The sequence below is a fragment of the Pogoniulus pusillus genome, chromosome 5 (assembly GCF_015220805.1).
Source record: "Pogoniulus pusillus isolate bPogPus1 chromosome 5, bPogPus1.pri, whole genome shotgun sequence".
Classification (NCBI taxonomy): Eukaryota; Metazoa; Chordata; class Aves; order Piciformes; family Lybiidae; genus Pogoniulus; species Pogoniulus pusillus.
The window spans coordinates 8,774,312-8,782,718 of NC_087268.1; the positions used below are offsets into that span (position 1 = coordinate 8,774,312).

At 43.2% G+C, this 8,407-nt stretch overlaps 1 long non-coding RNA gene across 1 annotated transcript; it reads right to left on the reverse strand.

Moving 5' to 3' along the window:
* Nucleotides 1-1,168: 1,168 nt before the first annotated feature.
* Nucleotides 1,169-2,759, reverse strand: LOC135175644 (uncharacterized). Its single transcript, XR_010302416.1, has 2 exons — nt 2,569-2,759; nt 1,169-2,260 (listed from the first exon to the last, which is right to left on the reverse strand). It is a non-coding gene; the product is annotated as an uncharacterized LOC135175644 (long non-coding RNA).
* Between the last annotated feature and the right edge of the window lie 5,648 nt (nt 2,760-8,407).

The following is an 8,407-nucleotide window of genomic DNA, read 5'->3' on the forward strand; positions in this document are numbered from 1 at the left end:
GAACACTTTTTTTTTTCCTGAAAAAAAGCTGCTGCATAAAGATTACTGACTGAAAAATCTCACTTTCTTTTAAAAGGAGTATGTTTCTCACCCACAGTGCCTGGAAATGAAAGTCCTAAATGCTCCAGCACCAGAACACATATAAAAAGACTGCAAAATGAAATTGTCTGCTTTCATGGTGTTAAGTCAGCCCAGTGATTGATTGGGGAAAGGAGAGGGTGTAAGGAAGGGAAGATGTTATTTGGTTTCTGAATACTGGAGCTGGGTAAAACTGTGTTCCTCCTTCCCACTCCCAAATGTAGCAGTTTTTAGAAGACATCATCTTAATCAGAACATCTGCAGCCAGAGTATAAGCCAGTAAAAAGTGCTTCTCTGAGACTAGCATCTGTAGGCTCCTGCGTCAAGACAGAACACTGGTACCCAAGGATGTTCAGGGGTGTCTCACAGGCTGAAAAATGCCACTCATGTCACAGAATGGGAAGGGTTGGAAGGAACCTCTGGAGATCACTGGCTTCAATGCCCCTGCCAAAGCAAGATAACCTGGAGCAGGCCACACAGGAATGTGTCTAAGTAGGTTTGGAATACCTCCAGAGATGGAGTCTCCAAAACCTTTCTGGGCAGCCTGCTCCAGTGCTTTGGCACCCTCACAGCAAAGGAGTTTTCCTCATGTTGAGATAGAGCTTCCCATGTTCCATTTTGTGTCCATTGCCTCTTATCCTAACACAGGAGACTCAAGAAAAGAGACTGACCTCTTCTTCTTGATCCCCACCCTTAAGGTATTTGTGAGCATTGATCAGATCTCCTGTCAGCCTTTTCTTCTCCAGGCTAAACAGCCTCAGGTCTCTCAGCCTTTCCTCATAAGAGAGATTACCATCATAGCATCGTATTGGTGCATTTCAAATGCTGTTTTTCTTGTGGGAGCTATTTCTTTAACATCCATCCTATTTTACTTTGGCTTGTGCTGCAACACTGAGCTGTCACTCTTAGAACTCCATACAGATCTAGACAAAATCATTCAATTTCACCATGTAAAACATTAACCCCTGTTTCTAGTATAAAGCAAGACACAAATTAGCTTGCAGTCACTCACAGTCCCCTTCATTTCAGCAGCTTGCCCCATCTGAGTGCACAAACACCTTGATATCAGCCCTTTTTTCCATAAGTGCAAAGTTCCCAGTTCTCATTCTCTACATTATTTCTACCACAGCAGTTCTCAGGCACGATAGGAGACTGATTCTCTTTAGTGTTTTGAAGTTGCACTGTATTGGTGTTTGCTAGACCTCTTGCTTCAATATTCAGGCCTCACAGTTCAGAGAGAAAAGGCTTCCATGTGTTTTACTTTCTAAGAGACTCCTCTGGCCACTGCTCAGAAACGTGTGAGTTATAGAGAGGCAGCAAGTCAGGTCAACTGATACAGACTCTCTATAACTAAGTCAGAGATAGGGAAGACTCTGGAGGTAGAAAGGTTATTTTTCACACAAATCCCCTTGTGGGGTTTATCTTAGAGTTAAACACTGTTATCTGAGCAACAAGGTTAATCCAGTAAATTAAGCTTGAAAAGACAAGATTTAGGTAAACGAAAGGACAAAGTAGCAAATGGAATGAATAGGAGAGAAAATTCACTTCATCTTCTTTTGGAGTTTATGGGTCATTGCTTAAAAGGAAAAACAATTCTAGTGTCTTTGAGCTTTTCTTTAGTCCCCTTTCTAAAGTAAATACAGTCATAGTTTATAATTCTAACAAGATCACTTTTGGAGCCTTTCAGAATTTGTAGCCCTTCTACATTGGTTTTGGTTTGGGGTTTTTGTTTGGTTGTTGGGTTTTTTTTCTGGGGGGGTGGTGTTGTGTTGAGCTTTTGTTTGGTTGTTTGTTTGCTTGCTTTTTATTTGGTGATTGGGTTTTTTTTATTGTTGTCATTTGGTTGGTTTGGGGTAGGAGTTTTGGGTGGTTTGTTTGCTTTTCTTCCTTATATCCTTCTCCTATATTTCTCTGATTTTTCACTCATCATTCCATATTTCCTCTTGGGTTGGAAGGCAATTGCTGTCCATCAACACTATCAGTCAGTTTTTCAAATGTTGGCCACAGACTCTGTCTTTAAGGGGATTTTAGTCTTTAGTATGGGCCTGAGCATTATGCCTATGAGAATGGTCCCATGATATTACACTCCACTGAGGAGTCACCTGTGATCCGCTCCAGTGGTGTACTGAGAGAGCCATGAGTTTTTGGGTGGCAGCTGCTCAGGCTTCACGGGACCAGGATGCTGCAAAGAGAACAAGGTAATTGTAGATCTGAACACGGTAACTTTTCTGTTTGCAGATCAGAATGAAAACAGGTAACAGTCAACACCTGCAGAGAGAAAGATGGACTGGAAAGTATTCTTTTCATGCCCCCTTGTTCTAAGTCTCTTTGTGTTCTCCACCCTTTCATTACCCATATGTTTCCTTATTGTCTTTTTGGATCAGCAAAGCAAATTAAATATTGATCAGAGGATCTGATTTTTCACTCTTATTAGACTGGTAGAACTGGAGTTGCAGAGATCAAGAGGACTATTCTAGCAGAGCAAATCACCTGATTCATGTAGTTTGGGTTAGCAGATTGTAGGGTGCTGCCCTTCATCATGTTGTTGTTAGCTCAGAGTAATCAAAACCTGTGAGAAGGAGAGAACAGAGCATTCCTTCCCCTGCCATTCACTTCCCTTTACTGGCATTCAGTAGTTCAGGAACTTCCAGTGATGCAAGGAAACCAGATCAGTGCTGGGATCTAATAAAAAACCCCCTGGGTTTCAGCACACTTAGGTGCATACTTAGCTCAGACGGGTGGGGGTGGAAACCACCCTGCTTGTTTGTCAAATGACCCAGCTGTCTAAAAGGTCTGCTCTCTCAATCCATCACCTACTGCCAAAGTAGGATTACATCCCTCCCCCCACAGCACAGCCGCACCAGCTGGTGAGTCACTTCTGTTTGCTCTTACAGGACTACAAGCTACTTGAAGAGCCTTTTCCCCTTTCATGGGGCAAGGAGTGGCAGTTTGGTTTCTTAGCAGCATGTTGGGGTGAAAAAAAGAAGAGCTGCTTGTAGAGAAAGGAGCTTATTGTAACTCATGTTTGCACTGAAAATTTGGAGAGGACAATGCAAACAGGGACATTAAATATAAGCTAGACCTCAAATATGGTCTTACGTCTGAAAACTGTGGGAGAGAGATGACCTCTACCTTGCTGGATGCTAGCGTTGCTAACAGGACTAGCATAACATGTGTAGTTGTGCATAAATGTCATGAGGGATAGTGAATGTTCTGGTTAAAAAGGTCTTTTAACCAGATCTGGTTAGAAAGGCTTTTGTTTTCCAATTTAAGCCTTGCATTATTTACTCTCCAATTATACCAGAAGCTTATCCACAGTGCACCAAATTATATTGGGGATTCTTCACTTTCTCTTGAGAAAGTCATAAAAGACAGATTAGAAACAAGCAAGAATATAAATAATGCAAAAATTAGGAGGTAAGTTCTTTCAGTCTGTAGATGTCTTCTCAGAGGAGGAAGCTGAGGAAGCTCTATACAAGTGACTCAAAGGAGGTTGGAGCAAGGTGGAAGTCTCTTCTCACATGTAACAAATGACAGGACAATAGGAAATGGCCTCAACTTGTGCCAGAGTAGGGTCAGGTTGGATATTAGGAAAGAAATTCTTCACAGAAAGGGTTATCAGACATTGGAACAGGCTGCTCAGCCAGGTGCTGGAGTCACCACTGCTGGAGGTATTTAAAAGACATATGGGTATGGTAGTGAGGAACATGATTTAGCAGTAATGGCTTAGAAGTAGTGATGGGATTGTGAGTTATAGGTGAGCAGTTAGACTTGATGATCTTAAAGGTCTCTTCCAACCTCAACAGTTCTGTGGTAAAAGTTAGAAATGGACTGTATAACTTTCACATAGTCAGAGCACCAGAAAGGCTAAATCCTTGTGAAGTAAGGGCGGGACAGAACAAATAGCTGAGAAATGGCAGCAGGAAAAATTAATCTCTGTAAAGCCACAGGTGTAAGCCCAGGAATCAAAGCAAGAAAATATCACAAGACAGAGTGAGCTGTTAAAAAATAATAAATGAATAATGGAATAATCTCAAAAGGACAGTGATCTACATTTGTATGGTCTGCACTTATATGCTTCAGTGACTCTGATACTGGTCACCAGGTTCTTCTAACCCTTATAGCACAGGTTAGCAGGTGCTTTCAAAGCACACAGCAAAGAAGTACAAGGACCTGTTGTTGTGCTTGTCATAGAATAGAATCATAGAATCAACCAGGTTGGAAGAGACCTCCAAGATCATCCAGTCCAACCTAGCACCCAGTCTTATCCAGTCAACTAGACCATGGCACTAAGTGCCTCATCCAGTCTTTGCTTCAACACCTCCAGGGATGATGACTCCACCACCTCCCTGGGCAGCCCATTCCAATGGCAAAATCACTTTCTCTGTGAATAACTTCCTCCTAACATCCAGCCTATACTTCCCCTGGCACAACTTGAGACTGTGTCCCCTTGTCCTGTTGCTGGTTGCCTGGCAGAAAAGACCAACCCCCAGCTGGCTACAGCCTCCCTTCAGGTAGTTGTCCTAAATAAGTGAAAGAGTTGAAGAAGCAGGCTTTGGCTAAGTTTGAGCCTATCCCTTGCATGTCTCTCCCGAGAAAAGATTCTGGTTCCTTGTATCATGTCCCCTGAAGTGTTTTCATAGCAAGGCCTAGTTCCTGGGCATCTGCTGGCAGTGCTTTCCCCAGGGGATTATGAACCTACAGATTTTACATCCAGCAATTTTGAAAAAGGAGTCTCTGAAATGAGTAACTGCCTGACAATGAGTCCCAGACGGCTTTGCTCGCCTTGTCTCGCAAGGCAATCTTCTATGTCAGCAAAGAAGTTTAAAATGAGTGAGTTAACTAGTAATGGAGCTAAAAGCAATGTAGATAATTGGCTCAACTGAAAATAAACAGATCACAGAGTCACAAGGTGCTAGGGCTTGGAAGGGACCTCTGGAGATCATCAAGTCCCCTGGCAAAGCAGGATTACCTAGGGCAAGCCACACAGGAACATGTCCAGGCAGGGTTTGAAAGTCTCCAGAGAAGGAGATTCCACCACCTCTCCAGGCAGCTTGTTCCAGTGCTCCAGTGCCCAAGATAAGGCTCTTTCTTTGAACTAGAGAAGCATTTGAAATGAATATAGAGCCTCAATTCTTCAGAAATATCTGTGTAAAACACTATGACACAACTGATTCTGCCTTCAGTCAAACCCAAAATGCCACAACCCTCCCAGTTCCAGTCTCTAGTTTAGTTCTTCTGTTTTTAGGTGAGAGAAGTGAGAAGCCAGAAAGAGCAGCGGTCTCTGAAAGCTTCTCAGCTTTACTTAATATAAGCAGACACAGCTGACTCAGAATTTTTCTGTATCATCTGTACTTTTCTGTGCTTACTACAGGAAATTCCTTGAATATTACAAACACTGAAGTTATCTTGCTGCAAATAGCAGGTATTGTTGGCAACTGGCAAGTTTTCAAGTCTCTGCTGCACAACTTTTCCAATACCTTAACCAGAACTCTATTTGGATTCAAATTATCAGTGAGCAAAGTCAGTTCTTTTTAGCAGGCAAATGAACCTTTCTCATCTGATTCTCCCTCACCCTCTCCCTGAAAGGATCTTTGTTCAGCTGTTCCTGAGTTACAGGTAAATTTGAACATCTGTGTCACAGTCTATTGTGAAATTCTGACACATGCACGCTGCCAGTAAAATGCAGAAGAAAGCCACATCATTGCTGACATCAAAGGAGAACTGAAAGTAAATCTGCAAACCACAGTCCTCCTTTGCAGAAGTCTTGAAAGCACTCCCACCTGCCTCAAATGAAGAGAGATGTGCACTGAGGACAGCAGGGTAACTCACAACCTTCAAGCCACCCACCTCCTCCAGGTACATCCAGGACAGCAGTGAAGGCACCAGACATGCCTCTGCTTGTTTATTGTCTCATCCAACTGCTGGGGAGCCAGAGAAGGCGCAGTCAAACCGCGGAGATGTTTAAGTACGATTTGGGTCTTGTTTATTTTCATGTTTTACTTGGGCACACTCAGAGATTTCTACCCTCTTTCTGCATCGAGGGCCTCAATTTCTATCAACGGGGAAAGGCAATCATCTAGGCCTGCCCCAGCTGGATTGCACACTGGGGAAAATGTGTTTAGTTAGGAAAAATTAAAAGACAAGAGGGGGATGTGTTTAGACTAAGAATGTAGACGCTTTCTTGGCTAGGAGCACAGCTGAACAAAAAGGGGTAAGAGTCCTAGAACAATTATAAAGGGTTTGTTTACATTTGAGAGATCCACATATGTTTTCACTTAAAGCTCTTGGGAGGGTCATTTCAAAGATTAAGGCTCCTGGCTGTTCACATTCATCTCTACCTCGGTTCCCCTTGCTTACCGCTTGAACATTACTATGCAGACCACAGCAAAAGAAAATGCATGTCAGGTGTGACAGATCAAGTGACACAAACGCTCAGTCACAAGAAAGGAAGTTTAAAGTCATCAACTACTGTGAGGCCTTTTAGTATCATTTATCATTAGTATCATAAGGCCAGGCTGGGTGAGGCTCTGGCCAGCCTGATTTAGGGTAGGGTGTTCCTGCCCATGGCAGGAGGTTGGAACGAGATGATCCTTGTGGTCCCTTCCAACCCTGACTGATTCTGTGACTCTATTAGTGTATTTTGCAATGTTCAGACCACAGAATTTTCTCAGAGACTTTCTATTCTTGATGGCAATAAGAAGTAAAACTTCAAATCATACGATCATAGAATCATAGAATTCTTTAGATTGAAAAAGACCTCTAAGATCATCAAGTCCAACTGTCAACCCAACACCACTATGGCCATTAAACCATGTCCCAGAATCCCATATCCACAAGTTTCTTGAACACCTCCAGGGATGGTGACTCCACCACCTCCCTGGGCAGCCTGTTCCAATGCCTGACCACTCTTGCAGCAAAGACTTGTTTTCTAGTATCTAACCTAAACCTCCCCTAGCACAGTTTCAGGTCATTTCCTCTCATTCTACCAATTGATGCTAGGGAGAAGAGATTGTCCCCCCACACCTCAGTGCAACCTCTTTGCAGGGAGTTGTAGAGAGCAATGAGGTCTCCCCTCAGCCTGCACTTCTCCACGCTACGGTTCCCTCAGCAACTCCTCACCAGACCTGTTCACCAGAGCCATTCATCAGACCTTTCACCAGTTTAGATGCTTTTCTGTGGATGTGCTCCAGCACTTCAGTGTGCTTGTAGTGAGGCACCCAAAACTGAACCCAGTATTTGAAGCATGATCTCACCAGTGTACAGGGTGCACAATCACTTCCTTGATCCTGCTGGGCACACTGTTGCTGATCCAGACTCAGATGCTTTTGGTCTTTTTGTCCACCTGGAGACCCTGCTGGCTCATGTTCAGATGGCTGCCAACCAGCACTCACAGGTCTCTTACTGCTGGGCAGCTTTTGAGCCACTCTGCCCCATGGAGCATTCATGGGGATGTAGTGACCCAAGCACAGGGCCTGGCAGTTGGGTTTGCTGAATCTGAAAGTGCATTTGTTTTAAGCCCTCTTGCATCACAAAAGTTAAAACCCCCCAAAGCCCAACAAAACAAAAGCTTTTTTTCCCCCAATAAGTTTCCTTTATTTTTTAGCTTGGTTTTGTTTCTACTTTCTTTACTATAACATCTATGTGGGTTACACTTAATCTCCTCTTTAACTTTCTAAAGCCTCAATAATCCTTACCTTACCTTTCTGGAACACCAAAACCCAGCAGCATAGTTAATCTGCAGATTTGAAACTATTCATCATGATGCCATCAACGAGGCAGCACAATTTAAACAAAGAGTGCAAATATATGCTGTCCTGAATCAGATCAAATGTTGTTCTGTCTCAGTAATGCAGGCTCCATGACCAATTTTCATGATAAAACAGGAAGGAAAAATCAGCAGAGACAAAAACTACAGTAAGGAGGACTCTTAGAATTTCTTCAGCCAAATCTTTCTCCTTTAGGAAGAATGATGCTTGTTTCATGGAGCTCTCAGGCTGCAGCTCACATGTGGAGCAGGACAAGGATCAGCCTACCTACAGTTTACATTCTCTAAAGAGCTGTTATTACCATACAGCCACTTCAGGCTCTCAATAAAAAGGTCAAAGCTCTTAGCTGTAGCTGGGAGTCTGGACTGCAGGGTGAAGTAGCTGGAGGTTCTAATTTTTGCCTGAGAGCAATGTGACAGCAAGAAAGAAAGGGACCAAGGGGAGGGAGTAGGGAGCAAGATCCTGACACATTAAGTGATCTTGCCACTCTGGACCTCAGACAAAATGGGATAAAGACTTCAAACTACTTTCTGTGTGTCAAAGTGCTTTCTGTGCTAAGA